At 37.2% G+C, this 20,410-nt stretch overlaps 1 long non-coding RNA gene across 1 annotated transcript; it reads right to left on the bottom strand.

Moving 5' to 3' along the window:
- Positions 1-3,417: 3,417 nt before the first annotated feature.
- Positions 3,418-20,184, bottom strand: LOC118917904 (uncharacterized). The gene is made up of 4 exons (XR_005026925.2): positions 18,946-20,184; positions 18,018-18,081; positions 17,583-17,762; positions 3,418-3,982 (listed from the first exon to the last, which is right to left on the bottom strand). It is a non-coding gene; the product is annotated as an uncharacterized LOC118917904 (long non-coding RNA).
- Positions 20,185-20,410: the final 226 nt, after the last annotated feature.

Raw genomic sequence — 20,410 nt, forward strand, 5'->3', positions numbered from 1 at the left:
ATTTCCTTAAAAAATGAATGTAGGCAACAAGTCATAGTGCTATCAACACACACTGCCTGTGACTTGGACGCCAATGCAATAACTGGTATTTTGTATCATGTTACAGTTGTTGCAGATAATTTGAAATATTTACATTGATCACTACATCAAAATTATGCCAGCTATTAGATCTGCCACTGGATCATGTTATTTAGCACATTCATAAAGAAACACATATTACTAGATTTCCAATTTGTTTTTATTTATGTTAAAGATGGAATACAGTATAATTGTTTTTATACTTTGTAGTTCTATGCATTTTTATCTCATGCATTTAAAACATCATTCTGAAGTGGGACCCATAGGCTTCACTGGGCTGCCAAAGAAGCCCACGACATAAAAATGGTCAAGGGCTCCTGCTTTAGAAGGAGCTGGTTTAATCAGAACCTCTCTGCGGCTGGGCTAGAGGCTGCGGACCCATGGTGCAGCTGTGGGATTCAGGACAGCCTGGATCAAGGGGAGCAGGAGCAGCGGTGCCCCTGCTGTTTTGCCTTGGACTGATGCACGGCAGACACAGCGGTTTCAGCCGCGACATCAACATTTCCAATCTCCAAATCCTGCTGGCATTAGTGCACGAGGGTGCCGGTCCGGCGGCCAGCAAACACTGGCAATGAGGTTGCCGAGCAAAACATGATAATATGGTGAGACGGTGTTGAGTCTAACAGAACTAGGCAGAATTACCTTAAGGAGAGAAAATGACTTCCAGGTTTCAGAAGCGTATAGTACTGTTGTGAAGTCTGATGTAAAGAAAAAAGACCCCTACCTTCAAATAATTTGAAAACCTTTTTTAATTGGGAAATGCCACATGCACTCACGAAAGGGCATATAGCATACATGCACAGCTTAATAAATAATTGCAAAGTGACCGAGAAATGAAATATTACTCTCTCTCTCTCTCACCAAGCCTGTCATGGCTTCTCTGGCCATAATTCTCTCTTTCCTAGATGTCACCACTATCCCCACTTTTGTGGCTTTAATTTGCTGATTACTAATATGATTGTGCATTTTCTCATATGTTTATTAGCTATGCTTTTTTTTTTCAGTGAAAGGCAAGTTCATGGCTTTTGCCCATTTTCTACTCAAATGTTTTCTTTAACTTGCTGATTTATAAGAGTATCTTACACATTCTGGCTGTTAAGTGTCAGTTATATGTGTTGGAAATACATTTTCCAAGTTTGAGGCTTGTCTTTTCACTTTCTTTAAAATTAAAATTATTAATTTTAAGGTGGTTTAAATATTTAACCTTACTTTAGGATAACAACTTTTCTATCATGTTTATGAAGTCCTTCTTTAACCCATGGTCATAAAGATATTCTCCTATATTTTTCTTTCAAGTTTTAAAATTCTCTTTTTTATATTTAAGTGTTTAATCCATATGGGGAACTCTTCTACTTCCCAGTAGAATGTAGTAAGTAGTGGTAAGCATCTGTTACAATAATTAGAAACAACTGGATAATTACAGAAGTCATATTTTTGACATATCAAGGAGCTGTGAAAGCAAAGAGAATTAGATTAACTAAAATTTCAGGAAAGTAAGAACTTTTGGGTGATCCAAGATCAACAACGTTTTTCTTCCTAAGGACATTTGTTGAATCTGGGCACAGTTGGGGATCAGGCTTGTCATAGGGTTAAGAGAAATCAGCAGCGCCTTTAACAGTTGCTCGGCCTGGCAAGGTGGACTAGAATCTAGAGGGTCCTCAACCTGAGGGCTGATTTTCCACATGGGATATTTGCTGAGAGCTGCGATGACACGGAGGCTGAGAAGCTGGGTTGTGAAGGTAGCGTGAAGTCTCTTGCAGTCCTCTAGTGCTTTGATATCCAAATCTTGCTGGAGAAAATGGCATATAACAAACACATGACAGGTCTCACCATGGAGACACTGGAAAGCGGAAGTGGACTGAGAAGAACTAGTGCTGTGAACCATTCCTGGACTAGCTCATTCCTGACTGGACTGAGATGGTCAACCCCTCACTCTATGTGCCCAACAGAGGAAAGAGCAAACCCTCACTGGGAGAAAATAACATTGCCTTCAGTCTCCATGGTTCTTCTACAAACATCATCCATCATACAATAGAAATTAATGTGACAAATATAGACTCAGGAAAACATGGCCAGTAATCTGGAGAAAAAAAAACAAACAGCAGGAGCAGACTTGCAGGTGATCCAGATGTTGGAGTAGGCAGACAAGGATGTCGAAATGACTACTATAAGCCTATTAAAGGAAAGAGAGGAAAAGACAGACAAAATGGGTGAAAAGACAGAGAACTTCAAGGGAGAGTTAGATCTAAAAAGAATGAAGTGGATGTTCTAGAACTAAATGTGATATCTGAGATTAATAACGTATGGTTTTAACAGTAGGAGACAGGATTGGTAAACTCAAACAATTCAACAGAAAATGTACAACTCTAGCAGAGAAGAATAAAGATAGGCAAAGAAATAAAACCATCTTCATTCACAGAAACATGACAGTCTATGTAGACATCCCAAAGAATCTACAAAAAGCTACTAGCACTAATAAGCAAGTTTAGCAATGTTCCAGGATGTAAGATCAAATTTCAAAAATGCATTGTATCTCCACAAACTGGCAACAAATGATTGGAAATTGAAATTAAAAACAAAATATTTTACAGTAGCATCAAACAATATGAAATAACTAGTAACAAATTTGACATAAATATCAATGGTCTGCATACTGAAAACTACAAAATACTGCTGAGAGAAATGAAAGGAAACCTAAATAAATGGAGGATGTCATGTTCATGGATCAAAAGACCCAATACTTGTAAGATACCTATTCTGCCCAAATTGATCTAAAGAGTCAATGAAATCCCAATTGAAATCTCACTGGGCATCCTTTTGGTATAAACTGACAAAATTATTTTAAGATTTATCTGAAAATGCAAAGGACAGAGTATTTACATTATCTGATTTCATGACATTATAAAACTACAGTAATCAAGACAGAATGGTACTGGCATGCAGACACACAAATTGATCAATGAAACAGAATAGAGAGTCAAGAAATAGACCCACACATAAATGGCCAATTGATTTCTGACAAATAGACAATTGTGCCAGAACAACTGGATTATTCATATATAAACAAACACCAACAAAAACCCAGAACTTTGGATCCATACTTCATCAAAACAAATAAAAATACATCATAGTCCTAAATTTAAAACCCCAAACTTTAAAACTTCTAGAAGAAAAGGATAAAAATCTTTGTCATGTTAGGTTAACCACAGATTTCTTAGATATGACACCAAAAGCATAATTCTACAAAATAAAAAAAATTAGTAAGTTGGACTACATCAAAATAAAACACTTGCACAGTGTTTGAAAAGACACTAATAAAAGACTAAAATAGGCTGGAAGAAAATATTTGCAAATCACGCATCTGAAAAAGGAATTTTATGTAGAATATATAAAGAACACTCAAAACTCAGTAATAACAAACACACACTCCCAAATTGGAAAAAATATTTGGACATTTCACCAGAAATTTGATGACCTTTCAGGCTGGTGAACACATGTAGGTACTGGGACGGTGGTGCACCTGGAGAGGGTGTGGAAGCTTTGTGCACCCCTCCCACACACACTGTCCCTTGCATCTCTCCCATTTGACTATTACTGAGTTGTATCCTTTATAATAAACTGGTAAACATAAGTACAGTGCCTTTCTGAGTTTCGTGAACCTTTCTAGCAAATTATTGAACCTTACGAGGGAGTTGTGGGAACTTCCAGCTTGTGGCTGGTTGGTCAAAAGTACAGGAACCCTGGGACTTGTGACTGGTATTTGAAGTGGGGGCCAGCCTTGCAGGGCTGAGCCCTTAAGCTGTGATGTCTGTGTTAACTCCAGGTGGTTAGTGCCGGAACTGAACTCAATTATTGAACAGCCAGTTGGTGTCCAGAGAATTGATTGTTGGTATTGGAAAACATTCTGTAAAGAAAAATAAAAAAGAGTACATAACTGTATTATTTCATTTATTTAAAATTTCAGAAAATGAAAGCTAATCTATAGTGACAGAAAGTACATCAGTGGTGCCTGGCAGCAATGTATAGGTGGGAAGAAGGGACTAAAAAGAGGCACAAAGAAACTTTTGGAAGTGATAGATATGTTCATTATCCTGATTATGAGGATGTATCTTTTTTTTATTACAGTGTCATTGACATACAATCTTACGTTGGTTTCAAATACACAACACAGTGATTCAACATTCACCCATATTATCAAGTCCTCACCCCCTCCAGTGCGGTCACTGTCCATCAATGTAGTAAGATGCTACAGAATCATTAACTGTATTCTCCATGCTGTATTACCATCCCAGTGACCAACCTATATTGTGACTGTGAATTATTGTGCCCCTTAATCCCCTTCTCCCTCTCCCCCTCCCCAAACACTCTCCTTTGGCAACTACTAGACCCTTCTCAGTGTCTATGTGTCTACTGCTATTTTGTTCCTTCTGTTTTGCTTTGTTTTTATACTTCACAAATAAGTGAAATCATTTGGTATTTGTCTTTTTCTGCCTTATTTCTGGCTTATTTCACTGAGCATAATACCCTCTAGGTCCATCCATGTTGTTCCAAACAGGAGGATTTCTTTTCTTTTTATGGCTGAATAATATTCCATTGTGTATATGTACCACATCTTCTTTATCCATTCATCTACTGATGGACACTTGGGTTGCTTCCATCTTGGCTGTTGTAAATAGTGCTGTGATAAACATAGGCATGCATGTCTTTTCAAATCAGGGATCTTGTTTTCTTTGGGTAAATTCCTATGAATGGAATTACTGGGTCAAATAGTATTTATATTTTTAGTTTTCTGGGAACCTCCATATTGCTTTCCACAATGGTTGCACCAATTTACATTCCTGATTGTGGGGATATGCCTTGGGATTGAATTGTCTTCATCTAATTTGGTGAGACATCATTCTCATGGTTTCCTTTAATCCTTTAGGCATTCCTTTATGCGTCTGTACATATGTATCTTCATGCATTGGTGCATACAGCAAAACTGCTCAAATTATACTCTTTCTTTCTGTTGGTTCATTGTTGGTATATAGGAAAGCCACAGATTTCTGTGTGTTGATTTTGTATCCTGCAACTTTGCTGTATTCCGATATCAGTTCTAGTAGTTCTGGGGTGGAGTCTTTAGGGTTTTTTATGTACAGTATCATGTCATCTGCAAATAGTGACAGTTTGACTTCTTCTTTGCCAATCTGGATTCCTTGTATTTTTTTGTTTTGTCCGATTGCCGTGGCTAGGACCTCTACTACAATGTTAAATAACAGTGGGGAGAGTGGGCATCCCTGTCTAGTTCCCGATCTCAGCGGAAATGCTTTCAGCTTCTCGCTATTCAATATAATGTTGGCTGTGGGTTTTTCATAGATGGCCTTTATTATGTTGAGGTACTTGCCCTCTATTCCCATTTTGCTGAGAGTTTTTATCATGAATGGATGTTGAACTTTGTCAAATGCTTTTTCAGCATCTATGGAGATGATCATGTGGTTTTTGTCTTTCTTTTTGTTGATGTGGTGGATGATATTGATGGACTTTCGAATGTTGTGCCATCCTTGCATCCCTGGGATGAATCCCACTTGGTCATGGTGTACGATGGTTTTGATGTATTTTTGAATTCGGTTTGCTAAAATTTTGTTGAGTATTTTTGCGTCTACGTTCATCAGGGATATTGGTCTATAGTTTTCTTTTTTGGTGGTGTCTTTGCCTGGTTTTGGTATTAGGGTGATGTTAGCTTCATAGAATGAGTTTGGGAGTATCCCCTCCTCTTCTATTTCTTGGAAAACTTTAAGGAGAATGGGTATTATGTCTTCCCTGTATGTCTGATAAAATTCCGAGGTAAATCCATCTGGCCCGGGGGTTTTGTTCTTTGGTAGTTTTTTGATTACCGCTTCAATTTCGTTGCTGGTAATTGGTCTGTTTAGATTTTCTGTTTCTTTTTGGGTCAGTCTTGGAAGGTTGTATTTTTCTAGGAAGTTGTCCATTTCTCCTAGGTTTCCCAGCTTGTTAGCATATAGGTTTTCATAGTAGTCTCTAATAATTCTTTGTATTTCTGCGGGATCTGTTGTGATTTTTCCTTTCTCATTTCTGATACTGTTGATTTGTGTTGACTCTCTTTTCCTCTTAATAAGTCTGGCTAGAGGCTTATCTATTTTGTTTATTTTCTCGAAGAACCAGCTCTTGGTTTCATTGATTTTTGCTATTGTTTTATTCTTCTCAATTTTATTTATTTCTTCTCTGATCTTTATTATGTCCCTCCTTCTGCTGACCTTAGGCCTCATTTGTTCTTCTTTTTCCAATTTTGATAGTTGTGACATTAGACCGTTCATTTGGGATTGCTCTTCCTTTTTTAAATATGCTTGGAGTGCTATATACTTTCCTCTTAAGACTGCTTTTGCTGCGTCCCACAGAAGTTGGGGCTTAGTGTTGTTGTTGTCATTTGTTTCCATATATTGCTGGATCTCCATTTTGATTTGGTCATTGATCCATTGATTATTTAGGAGCGTGTTGTTTAGCCTCCATGTGTTTGTGAGCCTTTTTGCTTTCTTTGAACAGTTTATTTCTAGTTTAATGCCTTTGTGGTCTGAAAAGTTGGTTGGTAGGATTTCAATCTTTTGGAATTTACTGAGGCTCTTTTTGTGTCCTAGTATGTGGTCTATTCTGGAGAATGTTCCATGTGCACTTGAGAAGAACGTGTATCCTGTTGCTTTTGGATGTAGAGTTCTGTAGATGTCTATTAGGTCCATCTGTTCTAGTGTGTTGTTCAGTGCCTCTGTGTCCTTACTTATTTTCTGTCTGGTGGATCTGTCCTTTGGAGTGAGTGGTGTGTTGAAGTCTCCTAGAATGAATGCGTTGCATTCTATTTCCTCCTTTAGTTCTGTTAATATTTGTTTCAGGTATGTTGGTGCTCCTGTATTGGGTGCATATATATTTATAATGGTTATATCCTCTTGATGGACTGAGCCCTTTATCATTATGTAATGTCCTTCTTTGTCTTTTGTTACTTTCTTTATTTTGAAGTCTGTTTTGTCTGATACCAGAATTGCAACACCTGCTTTCTTCTCTCTGTTGTTTGCTTGAAATATCTTTTTCCATCCCTTGACTTTAAGTCTGTGCGCGTCTTTGGGTTTGAGGTGAGTCTCTTGTAAGCAGCATATGGATGGATCTTGCTTTTTTATCCATTCTATTACTCTGTGTCTTTTGATTGGTGCATTCAGTCCATTTACATTTAGGGTGATTATTGAAAGGTATGAATTTATTGCCATTGCAGGCTTTAAGTTTGTGGTTACCAAAGGTTTAGGGTTAGCTTCTTTACTGTCTTACTGTCTAACTTAACTCGCTTGTTGAGCTATTATAAACACAATCTGATGATTCTTTATTTCTCTCCCTTCTTATTCCTCCTCTTCCCTTCTTCATATGTTGGGTGTTTTGTTGTGTGCTCTTTTTAGGAGTGCTCCCATCTAGAGCAGTCCCTGTAGGATGCCCTGTAGAGGTGGTTTGTGGGAGGCAAATTCCCTCAACTTTTGCTTGTCTGGGAATTGTTTAATCCCTCCTTCATATTTAAATGATATTCGTGCTGGATACAGTAGTCTTGGTTCGAGGCCCTTCTGTTTCATTGCATTAAGTATATCATGCCATTCTCTTCTGGCCTGTAGGGTTTCTGTTGAGAAGTCTGATGATAGCCTGATGGGTTTTCCTTTGTAGGTAACCTTTTTTTTCTCTCTGGCTGCTTGTAATACTTTGTCCTTGTCTTTGATCTTTGCCATTTTAATTATTATGTGTCTTGGTGTTGCCCTCCTTGGATCCCTTGTCATGGGAGTTCTGTGTACCTCTGTGGTCTGAGAGGCCATTTCTTCCCCTAGTTTGGGGAAATTTTCAGCAATTATTTCTTCAAAGACATTTTCTATCCCCTTTTCTCTCTCTACTTCTTCTGGAATGCCTATGATTCTTATATTATTTCTTTTATATTGATCACTCAGCTCTCTTAAAATTCTTTCATTCCTGGAGATCCTTTTATCTCTCTCTGCATCAGCTTCTCTGCGTTCCTGTTCTCTGTTTTCTAGTCCATTAATGGTCTCTTGCATCTCGTCCATTCTGTTTTGAAGTCCTTCCAGAGCTTGTTTTATTTCTGAATTCTCCTTCCTTAGTTCTTGCATATTTCTCTGCAAGTCCATCAGCATGGTTATGACTTTTGTTTTGAATTCTTTTTCAGGTAGACTGGCTAAATCTATCTCCCCAGATTCCTTCTCAGGGGAAGATGTAGCAGATGCCGAAGCTGTCTGGGTTAGTCTTGTCTGAATCATATTTTTTTGCCTTTTCATGTTGACAGGTGCTATTGACTGTCAGCTGGGAGGGCCAAAATTTTCACTTACTACTGGCCTTTCTTTACTGGGGCAACTGCGACCCCTAGTGGCTTGTGTTGGGTAATTGCATGTAGAGTGGGTCTTTGTGTCTTGCCTGGCCGGAAGGGAGAAATTTCCCTTTCTGTGGGCGGAATTTGTCTCAGGCTGCTTCTCTGCTTTCGCAGCGCCCGGTGGGGTGATGGATGGGGGGGCTGCTTGACTGTTTGCCTCCGTGAGGGGTCTCAGAGCTGTTGCCCAGGGGGTTAGTGCACCCGGTTTTCCCTGTAATTTCCAGCTGCTGTACTGTGACCTGGGTTGTTTCCGTCAAGCTGTTAAGTCCCTGTCCCTTTAAGACTTTCAAAAAGCCCCCGCTTTTCTTTGTCACAGGGGCATCAGCTTCAGCACCCGCTCTGAGGTCTTACCCCCTGTTCTCCCAGTATCCAGGGCCCCCTGGGCATGTACTGTGTCTGCGCTCTGGCCCGGATGGCTGGGGCTGGGTGTTCAGCAGTCCTGGGCTCTGTCTCCCTCCCGCTCTGCCTATTGTTCTCCCGCCGGGAGCTGGGGGGAGGGGCGCTCGCGTCCCGCAGGGCCGGGGCTTGTATCTTACCCCTTTCACCAGTCGCTGGGTTCTCGCTGGTGTAGCTGCAGTCTGGCCACTGTCCTGCGTCTTCTGGTCTCTCTTTTAGGGCTAGTTGTGTTTGTTGTATTTTCAAAAGTATATATGTTTTTGGGAGGAGATTCCCACTGTCCTACTCACGCCGCCATGTTGGCTCCGCCTCAAATTATACTCTTTCTTTGTGCACTTTATTGTGGACTGTCTCACTTATACCTCAATAAAATTGTAAAACATTTTTTAATCCTATAAAGAAAACTTAGGCCCAAATGGTGTTACTGATAAATTCTTGCAAATACTTAAGAATGAATACCAATTTTACATAAATTAATTACACAGGATGTAGAAACACATTCTGACTCTTTTCATAAGGACAGTACATCCTGATCCTAAAAGCTGACAAAGACATTATAAGAAGAGAAAATTACAGAACAATTTCCATCATGAATATAGGTGCAAAAGTTCTAAATAGACTATTAGTAAATTAAGCCCAGCAATATATAAATAATGCATTATGATAACAGGGAGTGTTTTCCAGAATTGCAGGATTGGTTTAATATTTAAAACTCAACATCATTCACCATATTAAAATGAAGGGGCAAAATCATATGATCATCCTAATAGATGCAGAAAAAAGCATTTGATAAAATTAAATACCTGTTCAGAGTAAAAACTCTCTACAAATTGAAAATTTTCCTTAATCGCATAAAGCATAATCCATAGGCAGTTAATTTTGTGTTAACGTGTGAAGCAGTAAGGATTCTATTTTATTTTTTTTATGGATAATCATTTGTGCTCCCCCTTCCCCCAATGATCTGTAATGCCAGAAATCGTACTTCCACATATACGTAGATCTGTTTCCATTGACCTATTTGTGTATACCCACACCAATACCAAAGCCATAGCTGTATAATACATTTTAATCTCTTGTGAGGACATAACCCACCACCCCTCTGCCCACCCACTTATTCTTCTGCCTAAGGAATGTCTTGGATATTCTTAGTCCCTTGCTCTTCCCCTCCAGTTTAGAACAGCTTAGCAAGTTCCAATTACAGCTCTGTTAGGATTTTCTTGGGATCGAATTGAGTCTTCATCTAATTTGGTGAGATATCATTCTTATGGTTTCCTTTAATCCCTTAGACATGTTTTTTTTTAGTTCTTTGAATACATTTATAATGGCTTAAAGTCTTTGTCTAGTGAATCCAACATTTGGGCTTCTTCTGGGAGTTTGTATCAGCTGTTTAATTTCCTGTAGAAGGCCATTCTTAACTGTTTCTTTGAGTGTCATAATTTTTAGTTGAAAACAGGACATTTTAAGTCTGGTAGTGGAATTCATACCTGCACCCCCGTTTGTTGTCGTTCTGCCACTGGTGCTGTTTAGTGACTTTCCTGGACTAATCTTGTAAAGTCTGTGTTACTTGTTGTGTACAGCCAAGGAAGTTTGCTGGGTTAACTTAGTGGTCAGCTAATGATTAGATGGAGCTTTCCTTAAATGCCTTAAACTAATAAGCATCCCATTCTTTGCCACGGGGCTGTGTGTGTGTGCTCAGTACTCTGACAGTTTACAAATTGGCCTTAGTTTTCACTTCTGGCTTGAGCAGATCCTCAAGGTCAGTCAGAAGCGAAAGATAAAGGCTTTTTCAAGGCCTTCTTGGGCATGCGCATGGCTCTGCACATGTGTATGACCTTCAAGACTGCCAGGAATATGTCTGAGCTTTTCAAAGCCCCCTATAGACAGCTCATTCCCCAGATTTTCCTTTTAAGTTTTTTGGCCAGCCTTTTGGCTGCCCCAACATGCATTGCTGCTTCAGGCAGCTGTGCTGTTAAATAATTGCTGCTGATTGCTTTCAGCAAATGCCCTGGGAGTAGAGCAAACTCTGAGTCAGTTCAAATAAAAACAAGCCCTGCAAGTGGGGCTTTTCTAAAGAGCTGCCAGACAGGTCAAATAGCAACACTTTTCAGGGGGTGGGGTACTTGGGGGTGCCCCAAACCCATTCTGCTTCCTTCAAAAACTGCAAGATTGCTGGTTTTCATGACTACTATGATTTCAAGACTGCTGGTTTTCAAGTCTACCCTGGAGCTGGGAATGGGAGATAGGAACAGGGCAACTTAAAAATGCCACAACACTCTGTTATTACTGAGGGCCAGACACTTTTCTTGAATAAATGCTCCTCAGATTTTCACAATCTGAGAATTAATTTTTGGTTAATTTCCAGTGTTCTGAAAAAGTTGATTTTGACAGTTTCATTTTGTTTTGGCCAGTGTTCCTATTGCTTTTATGGAACAAAGTTTTGGAGATCTTTGTTATGTTGGAAGTGCTTCTCCAGGATTGTATGAAATCTTATAGATCAGTTTGGAGAGAGCTGATACCTTTATAATACTTTTTTTCCATGAAAATGGGCTATCTTGCCAAATATTTAAGTCCTCTTAAATGTCTTTCAGTGAAGTTTTACAGTACTTTGCATACTGTCTTGCACATTTTGTATTTATTCTTGTTTATGTTGCTGTTGCAAATTTTTAAGAAAGATACGTCTTCTTGTTAATTGCTGGTGTATAGCAACAGAATCCATTTTTGCACAGTGATCCTATAGCCAAGGACCTTATTCTTATTTTTATTTATTTCTTTGTGCCTTCTTTTTAGTTTTCTATGTTGACTATCATACAGTCTGTGAATAATGACCTTTTTGGCCTTGTTCTTCCTTTACAGTGCCTTCACACTGTGTTGTTGTTATCTAATGTTCTGGATAGGATCTCTAACACCATGGTGAATAGAAGTGGTATTATTGCACATCTTTTTCTTGGGCCTGATTCTTTTTTTGAAGCCAGATGTTTTTATTCCAAATTCACTGCTCTTGGCAACATCCCACAGCTCATTAACTGCTCTTTCAGAAACAGCTTTATTGAGATAAAATTCACATACCAGACAACTCACCCACTGAAGTATACAATTAAATGGTTTTTAGTGTATTCAGAGTGGCATGACCATCAGTGCAATCAATATTTTCATCACCCCAAAAAGAAACCCCATACTCATCAGCAGTCACTCCTCATTTTCCCCAAACCACCTCACCCCTAAGCAACCATCAATTCATTTTCTGTCTCTATGGATTTGCCTATTCTAGACATTTCATAATAAATGGAACTATACAATAGGTGGTCTTTTATGTCTGGCTTTTTTTTGCTTAGAATAGGAAAGTGATGTCACCAAATGGCAACATAGGTCATTCCTGATTTCATTCCCCTTCACAAAAGAACAACTAACATCTCCTCAAGAACAAAGCACCACTAGGAGAATCCTAGAACATGGTGGTAAGGCTGACACACCCCCTGCACCTCAGAGACCAAGACATACTTAGAATAAAGTTTTCAAGGTTCATCTATGTTGTAGCTTGTGTCTGATTTTAAAGAGGATGCTTCCAACATTTCATCACTAAAACTTGTTTGCTTATTATAGGTATTTGGTAGAGACACTATTTCAGGTTAGGGAAATCCTATTCCTAGTTTTATAAGAGTTTTTTTTTTCATAAGTTGAGCGTTTTACCAAATGCTTTCTCAGTATCCAATCAAATAATTATGTGATGTCTCTCTTTTTACATTATTAATATGGTGAATGACACATAGAATTTTCTAATGTCAAAATACCCCTGCATTCCTGGGATAAACCCAAGTGGTTATAATGTATAATTTGTCTTGTCTGTCCAGTATTTCTGCATCTAGACTCACAAGTAAGATTGGCCTGTGATTTCCTTTCTTGTACTATCTTTTGAGTTTGGATACCAAGGTTACAGTGCCCTCATTAAATGAGTTGGAGACTATTCCTTCTTCAATTGCCTGAAAGGGTAGGTACGTGATTGGAATGATCTGTTCCTTGGAAGTTTTCTAGAACTCACCTGTAAAACAGCCTAGGACTGGAATTGCCTTTGTGAAAGCGTTTTAAATTGCTGCTTCACTGTTTTAATAAGTTATGGAATTGTAGGCATTCTTTTCTTCTTGAGTTGGTTTTATTAGGCTGTTTTTTTCTAGGAAAAAATATTCCCATTTCATCTAAGTTTTAAAATGTGTTAGCACAAAGTTATTCATCCTATTATATTATGATTTTCATAATCTCCAATATATCTCTTTTCATCCTTAACATTACTTGTGCTTTCTATATCTTATCTATCTTGCCAGATATGTGTTTGTCTTTTCAAAAAACTGTGTTTTTGGCTGGACTGGGTTTTCTCTGAATATTTGCCTTCTATTTCATTAAATTCGGCTTTTATTTTTATTATCTGCTTTTGGGAGGGGTGTGGGGGGGACTTTTCAATTGTCCTTTTTCTAACGTCTTAATTAGACACTTTGCTGGTTACTTTCAGCCTTACTTCTTTTCTCAAATTACCATTTAAGAGACTATAAGTTTCCTTCTATCTACCACTTTTATTGTATCCCACAATTTTTGATATGTAATATTTTCATTATCCTTCAGTTCTAAATACTTAAAACTTTTTTCCATCATGATTGTTTTTCTTAGACCCAGGGCTATTCAGAAATGTGAAGTGTTATGGTAATTTAAAAGGTTTTTTTGTTACTGACATCTGACTTAATGGCAGTATGGTCCAGGAATGTAGTCGGTATGACATCAATTCTTTGAAATGTGTTAAGACTTGCTTTGTGATCTTGCACATGATTAATTCAATCACTGTTGCAAGTGTGCTTGAGAAGAATGTGATTTTTTCAATTACTGGGTGCAGGGTTCTATACCTATTCATCAAATCCAGTTTAATTGTATTTTGATCAAATTTCCTATAGGTTTGCTACATTTTATCTTTTAAAGGATTAGTAATTCAGAGAGGCTTATTGAAAAGTCTCCCAATGATGGTTTATTTCTCAAATTTTCCATGTAGTTCTATTCATTATTGCCTTATGTATTTTTTTAGGTTTTAAAAATTAGTTGTGTCCAAGTTGAGATTCATTTTATCTGTTTGTGAGCAAAACCTGTATCACTAGACAATGACGATGTCTACCTCTAATAATACTTAGGTCTATTTTAATCTGAAATTAACCCAACTAATCACCTTTACTCTTGTTAGTATTTGCTTAGTATTTCTTTTTTCATCCTTTTATTTTCAGCCCTTTCATGTCTTCATACTTCAGATATACCTCTAAACTGCACATAATTGGATTTTATTTGTTTCATCCAACAATCTCCACTTGTTAATAGGCCACTTTATTTCCTTTAAGTCCCTATGATTATTGATATATTTTGGCTTGTTTCTACCATTTTAGGTTGGTTTCTATTTGTCCCACTTTTTGTTTTATTGATTTTTTCCTTTCTTGCTGTTTTTTGTTTGTTTGTTGTGTGTTTGCTTGTTTTTTTGTATGCTTGTTCATCTGGGAGATGTCACTTTATTGGTTTTCAGTTGGGCTTTGCATTAAATTGTTCGCTGTTAGATTTTATCCAGTACTTCTGTACTATTGAAAAGGGAGGAAATGTTTCCTTTATCAGTACTGTCTGCCATTTTAACTAGGCGCCTGTGCACGTATGTATATATACACACACACACACACTCATACACAAGAATGTTTGTAAGAGTGATTCCCAGAAATGGAAACTCTAGGTCAAAAGTTATATACTTAAAAAAAAAGTTATATACTTTTTGAACTACATTTTAAACCTAATATTTCATGGACACCTTCCCATGTCATTAAGTGTTTTTTTATAATATTAGTTTTAATTGCCCATAATATTTTACTATTACATAGATTGAGCATTTTTAAACATTAATGCCATAATTTTTCACTGCTTAGAATTATAAGCAAACTATTGGTTAATATTCTTGGCATACAAGAATGACTTATTTTTCTTTCAGATAAATTCCTAGAAGTAGAATTACTAGGTTAAAGGATACATGTATTTTAATGTTTCCATACACAATACCAAATTTATACTTAACAGTAACAGTTATGAGCATTTGGGGTCTCCAAATGTTTGAAAACTCTGAGTAATATAATTTCTCTTATCTTTGACTTCTTGTCAGATTGAAGTTTATATCTCATTGTTTTAATTTATATTTTTCCTTATAGTTGAACATTTTTCATATACTTATGGCTATTAGTTTATCTTTGGTGAATTGTCTACTTATCTGCTCAAATCACTTTTCTTTTGAGTATATAATTTTTTAATGTAAAGAGTATATTTTATATTAAGGATGGTATCTTTTATTATTTGTTTTCACCTTGCTCTGCCATTTACCTTTTAACTTAATGTTTATGGTGATTTTTCATGTACAGAAGTTGTTTTACTTTTATATATTCAAGTAGTCTTTTCCTTCTTAATTTCTGATTTTGGTATCATGCTTTAAATTGCCAGCTACAATTCCGACATTGTATACACATTTCCTTTTGTTCTTCTGGGCTTCTCATTTTAATTTTTACATATGGATCTTTAATTAGTCAGGAATTTTTTGTGGTATAATATTTGAGGTAGAAACCACTTATTTTTTTTTCTCCTAATAGTTATTGAGTTGTCTTAGCCCATTTTTTTGATAATTGGTCCTATCATATATTAAATTCATCCAGATACTTGTGTTTGTTTCTGATAGATCAATTTGGCCCCAAATGATGTTATACTTTCTACATCAGTACTACAGCATCTGAACTCTTTGGCTTTATAGAATGTGTTCCTCTCTCAGATGGCAACTCCTCCCTCATTACTAAACCTCTGAATAACTCTTCTGGCTAGTCTCATACTGTATTTCTCGTGATAAGATGTAAACTCGTGTTGTCAATCTTCTTCCTCTCTCCAACTCCCCTACAGTTGAAACTGTATTACATTTATATATTCAACTGGGGAAGAATGGATATTTTTTATAATACCACTTTCTAATCCAAGAACATAAAATGTTTTTCCATTTATGCAAGCCTTCTTTTGTATCTCATATAAAGCTTACAGTTTTTAAAAATAACAGCTTTATTGAGATATAATTCACATATCATACAATTCATTCATTTAAAGTACAAATTAAATGATTTTTTTAGTATCACAGTCAATTTTCGAACATTTTCACCTCCAAAAGTCCCATATCCATTTGCAGTCACTCCCCATTTTCCTCCAACCATCACAGCCCCAGGTAATGGCCAATCTTTTTGTCTCTACAGATTTGCCTATTCTGAACATTTCATATAAATGGAATCACAGTGTGTGGCCTTTTATGAATGGCTTATTTCATTTAGCATGTTTTCAAGTTCACACATTTTGTAACATGCATCAGTACCTCCTTTCTTTTTACGGCCAAATAACATTCCATTGTATGAAGATGCCGCATTTTATTTAACCATTCACCATTTGGTGGACATTTGGGGCTTTTCTACTTTTTGAGTATTATGAACATTCATGTACAAATTTTTGGGTGCACATATATTTTCACTTGTCTTGGGTACATAACCAGGAGTGGAATTGCCGGATCATAAGGTAGCTCTATGTTTAACGTTTTGAGGATCTGCCAGACTGTTTTTCCAAGCAGTCGTACCATTTTACATTCCCATCAGCAGTGTATGTATGAGGATTCCAAATTCTCTACATTCTTGTCAATATTTGTTATTACCTGTCTTTTGGATAATAGTGAGTGTGAGGTGCTATTTCACTGCGGTTTTGATTTGTATCTCCCTGATAGCTAATGATATTGATCATTTTTCACATGCTTTTTGGCCATTTGTATATATTCTTTGGAGAAATATCTATTCATACCTTTTGTCCATTTTCAGTTGGGTGGTCTTCTTGTTATTGAGTTATAGTAGTTCTTTGTATATTGTAGATTCAAATCCATTATTGTATATATGCTTTGTAAAATTTTTCTCCCATTCTGTGGGTTGCCTTTTGTTTCTTGATGGTGTCCTTGAAGCTTAAGTTTTAAGTTTTGATGATGTCCACTGTATCTTTTTCCTTTGTTGCTTATACTTTTGATGTCATATCTAAAAATCCATTGCCTAGTTCAAGGTCACGAAGATTTATACATATGTTTTCTTCTAAGAGTTTTGTAGTTTTAACTCTTACCTTTAGGTCTTGATCTATTTTGAGTTAATTTCTGTGTGCAGTGTGAGATAGGAACCCAATTTCATTCTTTTTCATGTGGATAGCCAACTGTCTCAGCATCGATTTTGAATAAACAACTTCCCCTACCCCCCTTGAACTGTCTTGGCATCCTTGTCCAAAATCAATTTGACTGTAGACAGGAGGGGTTATTTCTTGACTCTCAATTTTATTACCCTTATCTAGTGTCTATCTGTAGCTTTGTGGTAAATTTTGAAATCAGGGAGTTTTGAGTCCTCCAATTTTTTCTTTTTCAAGATTGTTTGGGTGTTCTGGGTCCCTTGAATTTCCTATTCCAAGGCATTTTTGTTGCTAGGATGAATGAGCTCAAATATTTTCTGTTTGGTCATTGCTGGTGTATAGAAAACTACAGAATTTCATATATTTATGTGTCTAGCTACTTTACTGAACTCTTTCATAAGTTCTAAACATTCCTCAGTCCATTAACTAGGGTTTCTCAGGTAGACAATCATCTTCTGCAAATAATGATACTTACCTCTTCCTTCACAAATTCCTCTTATTTTTCTTCTCCTATTGTTTTTCCCTGAGTTGCAGAATGTTGTTGACACCATCCGCAGTGCAATATCTTTGTTTTGCTCCTTGTATTCATGAGTACCTTTGGTATTAAGGACTATTTTTGCTTCCTATTCCAGGTCATCACTAGGTATCATATTGTCTGTTGGATTGAGATAGATTAATTTATCATCTTGACAAAGTCTTTTTATTCCTAGTCACTAAGAGTTTTCATCAGGGTGTACCTTATTAGGTTAATTACATGGCTGCTCTCCCATGTCCTATTCATATGATGAACAACATTAATAAACTTTAAACATTGACCCTCCTTGCATAAACCAAGTGTCTCTGGAGTCAGTGGGAACAAATTAGCTCACATTAGCAGAAATAACTCAGAGCTCTCTAGTGCAGCTCTCACCTGTATAATGTAGAACAGATGATGCAAACTGAAAGTCGATAGATCATGTCTGGTTTGGTCACATCTGCAAGGGGTTTTAAAATACTGTTTTAAATTAGTTCCCAGCATTGAAAAATCAGGAGATTTCAGATTATTTCACTTCAGTTCCTCTTCAAGAATTATAAATCTGACCACAATAGTCCTTTATCCCTACACGACCACAGTAGGCTGAGCTGGGCCCTTGGAGCGGGGGAGAGAGGGGTGCTTCTTTAGAGGTCTCTTCATTTGCATCCCTTCCACACCCTGCTGTCTCCATACCCTGTTGTTTCCCAGACATCAAGGTCAAGGATCAGTTGCCAGTTTTTAAATCTGTGCAACTGTTTTTCTTATAATGGAATTAGGTGAAAGTGAAGTGTTTCTAGTGATCATGTCTCTAACAAATGTGGAAAAAAATAAAAGAGGCCAAAAGGGCTACATGCTTCAAGAGAAATGGGAGCAAGCATATATCTTGGTGGAAGTGAAGAATGTTTCTAAGTGTTTAAGGTGCAAAGTTGAAAGAATTCAATGTAAGATGCCACCAGAAAAGAAATCATAAGAATATGGAAAAGCTGTGTGGGGAAAGAAGCCCTTATTGAACTGGAAAAAAGAAAAGGACTGAAATTGCAACAGGGTTTGTTTAAGGAGGCAGAGAGTATAAATGTTGCTATGAAATGTCATAATACAGCAAATGAGCACCATCTTGCCAGTTCTGTCCATGAATTTAATCTGTTTGGCTCTTGGACACATTTGAGTTTCTGAACCCTGCTCCAGGCTTCCAGCCACTTCAAAGTTTCCTTCACAGGGTGCTTTCTCTCCCACCTTCTCACCCACTTATTCTGCTCTGTGCCCCAAGTGGTCTCACCCCTTTGTTTCTGCCTGGACTCCTTCCCCATCAGGTTCACATACTAACCTGTAAGGCTGACCTGAGACAGCGGGTACGCCCCCATCAGCAGCAACACCAAAGGACTGGCTCAGGAGGGGAGGGGTCTTTTCTCTGGTCCGGGATCCAATCCAGAATCCCTCATCATATTTCATTGCTGTGTGATCACCTGTGACAGTCCCTCAGTCTCTGTGTTTCCTTGACTTTCACATTGTGGAGATTTTACAGACTATCTCTCAGTTTGGGTTAGCCTGATGTTTTCTCAGAATTAGGAAAGAAGGCATTTTTGACAAGAGTGCCACAGAAAAAATGTCATAATTTCTCAGTGCATGAAATCAAGAGGTAAATGATGTCGCTACGCCTCACTCTGATTCTACTGTTAACTTTTTTCACTTGGTTAAGGTAGAGTCGCCTGGTGTCTCCACTGTAAAGTCACTCCTTTTCCCTTTGTAACTAGTAAGTATCTTGGTGGGAAACTTCTGTACGTAAGTCTAAGCCAATATCCCATTCACCACACCTTTGCCCACCACATTTAGCATCCATTGATAATTCTTGTCAGTAAAAATTATTACTGTGATGTTTACCAAATGGTAATTTTCTAATTCCATCACTCTTTCAATATTTAGTCATTGGAATTCTATCATTAAAGAAGGGGTGTGTCTTTCCCACTTATTCAATTTTAATGTCAGTATGGACTCATGGATATTTCTTTTATTTTATAGGCTATAATCCGTAACTATTATTATGTATTGTACTGGATTTGGTCATTGGGAGCCCCTTCAAATTGGTTCTTGTGTTCTTTTGACAAGTATCAATCATTTTTTTGAACACTTCATTATTTCCCAGTACCACAAGATGTTCTAGATTCACCTTATCCTTTTAATTGGCCATTTCAATCAGTTCTTGTTCAGTTGGCCATTTCTCCAGGGAGTCCTGGTTCCTTTTTATTTCCTGGGTCCTTTTCACCAAGATCTGGGAGCTAGGTGTCCTCATTGCTACTGAGATGTCATTACTTCCTGCTCAGAAGACAGGGCTAGGAAATATACAGTCATTGGTATCTGTGTATCTATGTACCTATGTACGTATGTATTTATGTATCTTTCTATTAAAAACCATGTGCACACATTAACACCCCAATTCCAGCCTAACACCACAAGATTCATTCTAGCCTCCAATATTTCCTTATTTGTAATTTCTTTCACCAACAGTGAGAAACCTGGCTGTCATTATTTACAGTATATTTACTCACTTGTTCAGTTTTAGTATATATATATATATACATATATATATATATATATATATATATATATATATAAAGAGTTTCAGAATTGCTAACCCACACCCCTGTGAGAAACAGATTCACTAACTAGAGTACAGTGTATGTGTCTGATTCTTTTTTGTCTTTAGCCTTACAGTATGTAGTCAAAAGACAGTTTTGCTAACTAGATTAGTTCTTTTTGTCTCCATCCTCAGTATGGTTATCCATTAATTTTGA

Source organism: Manis pentadactyla, chromosome 4 (assembly GCF_030020395.1).
Source record: "Manis pentadactyla isolate mManPen7 chromosome 4, mManPen7.hap1, whole genome shotgun sequence".
Lineage (NCBI taxonomy): Eukaryota > Metazoa > Chordata > Mammalia > Pholidota > Manidae > Manis > Manis pentadactyla.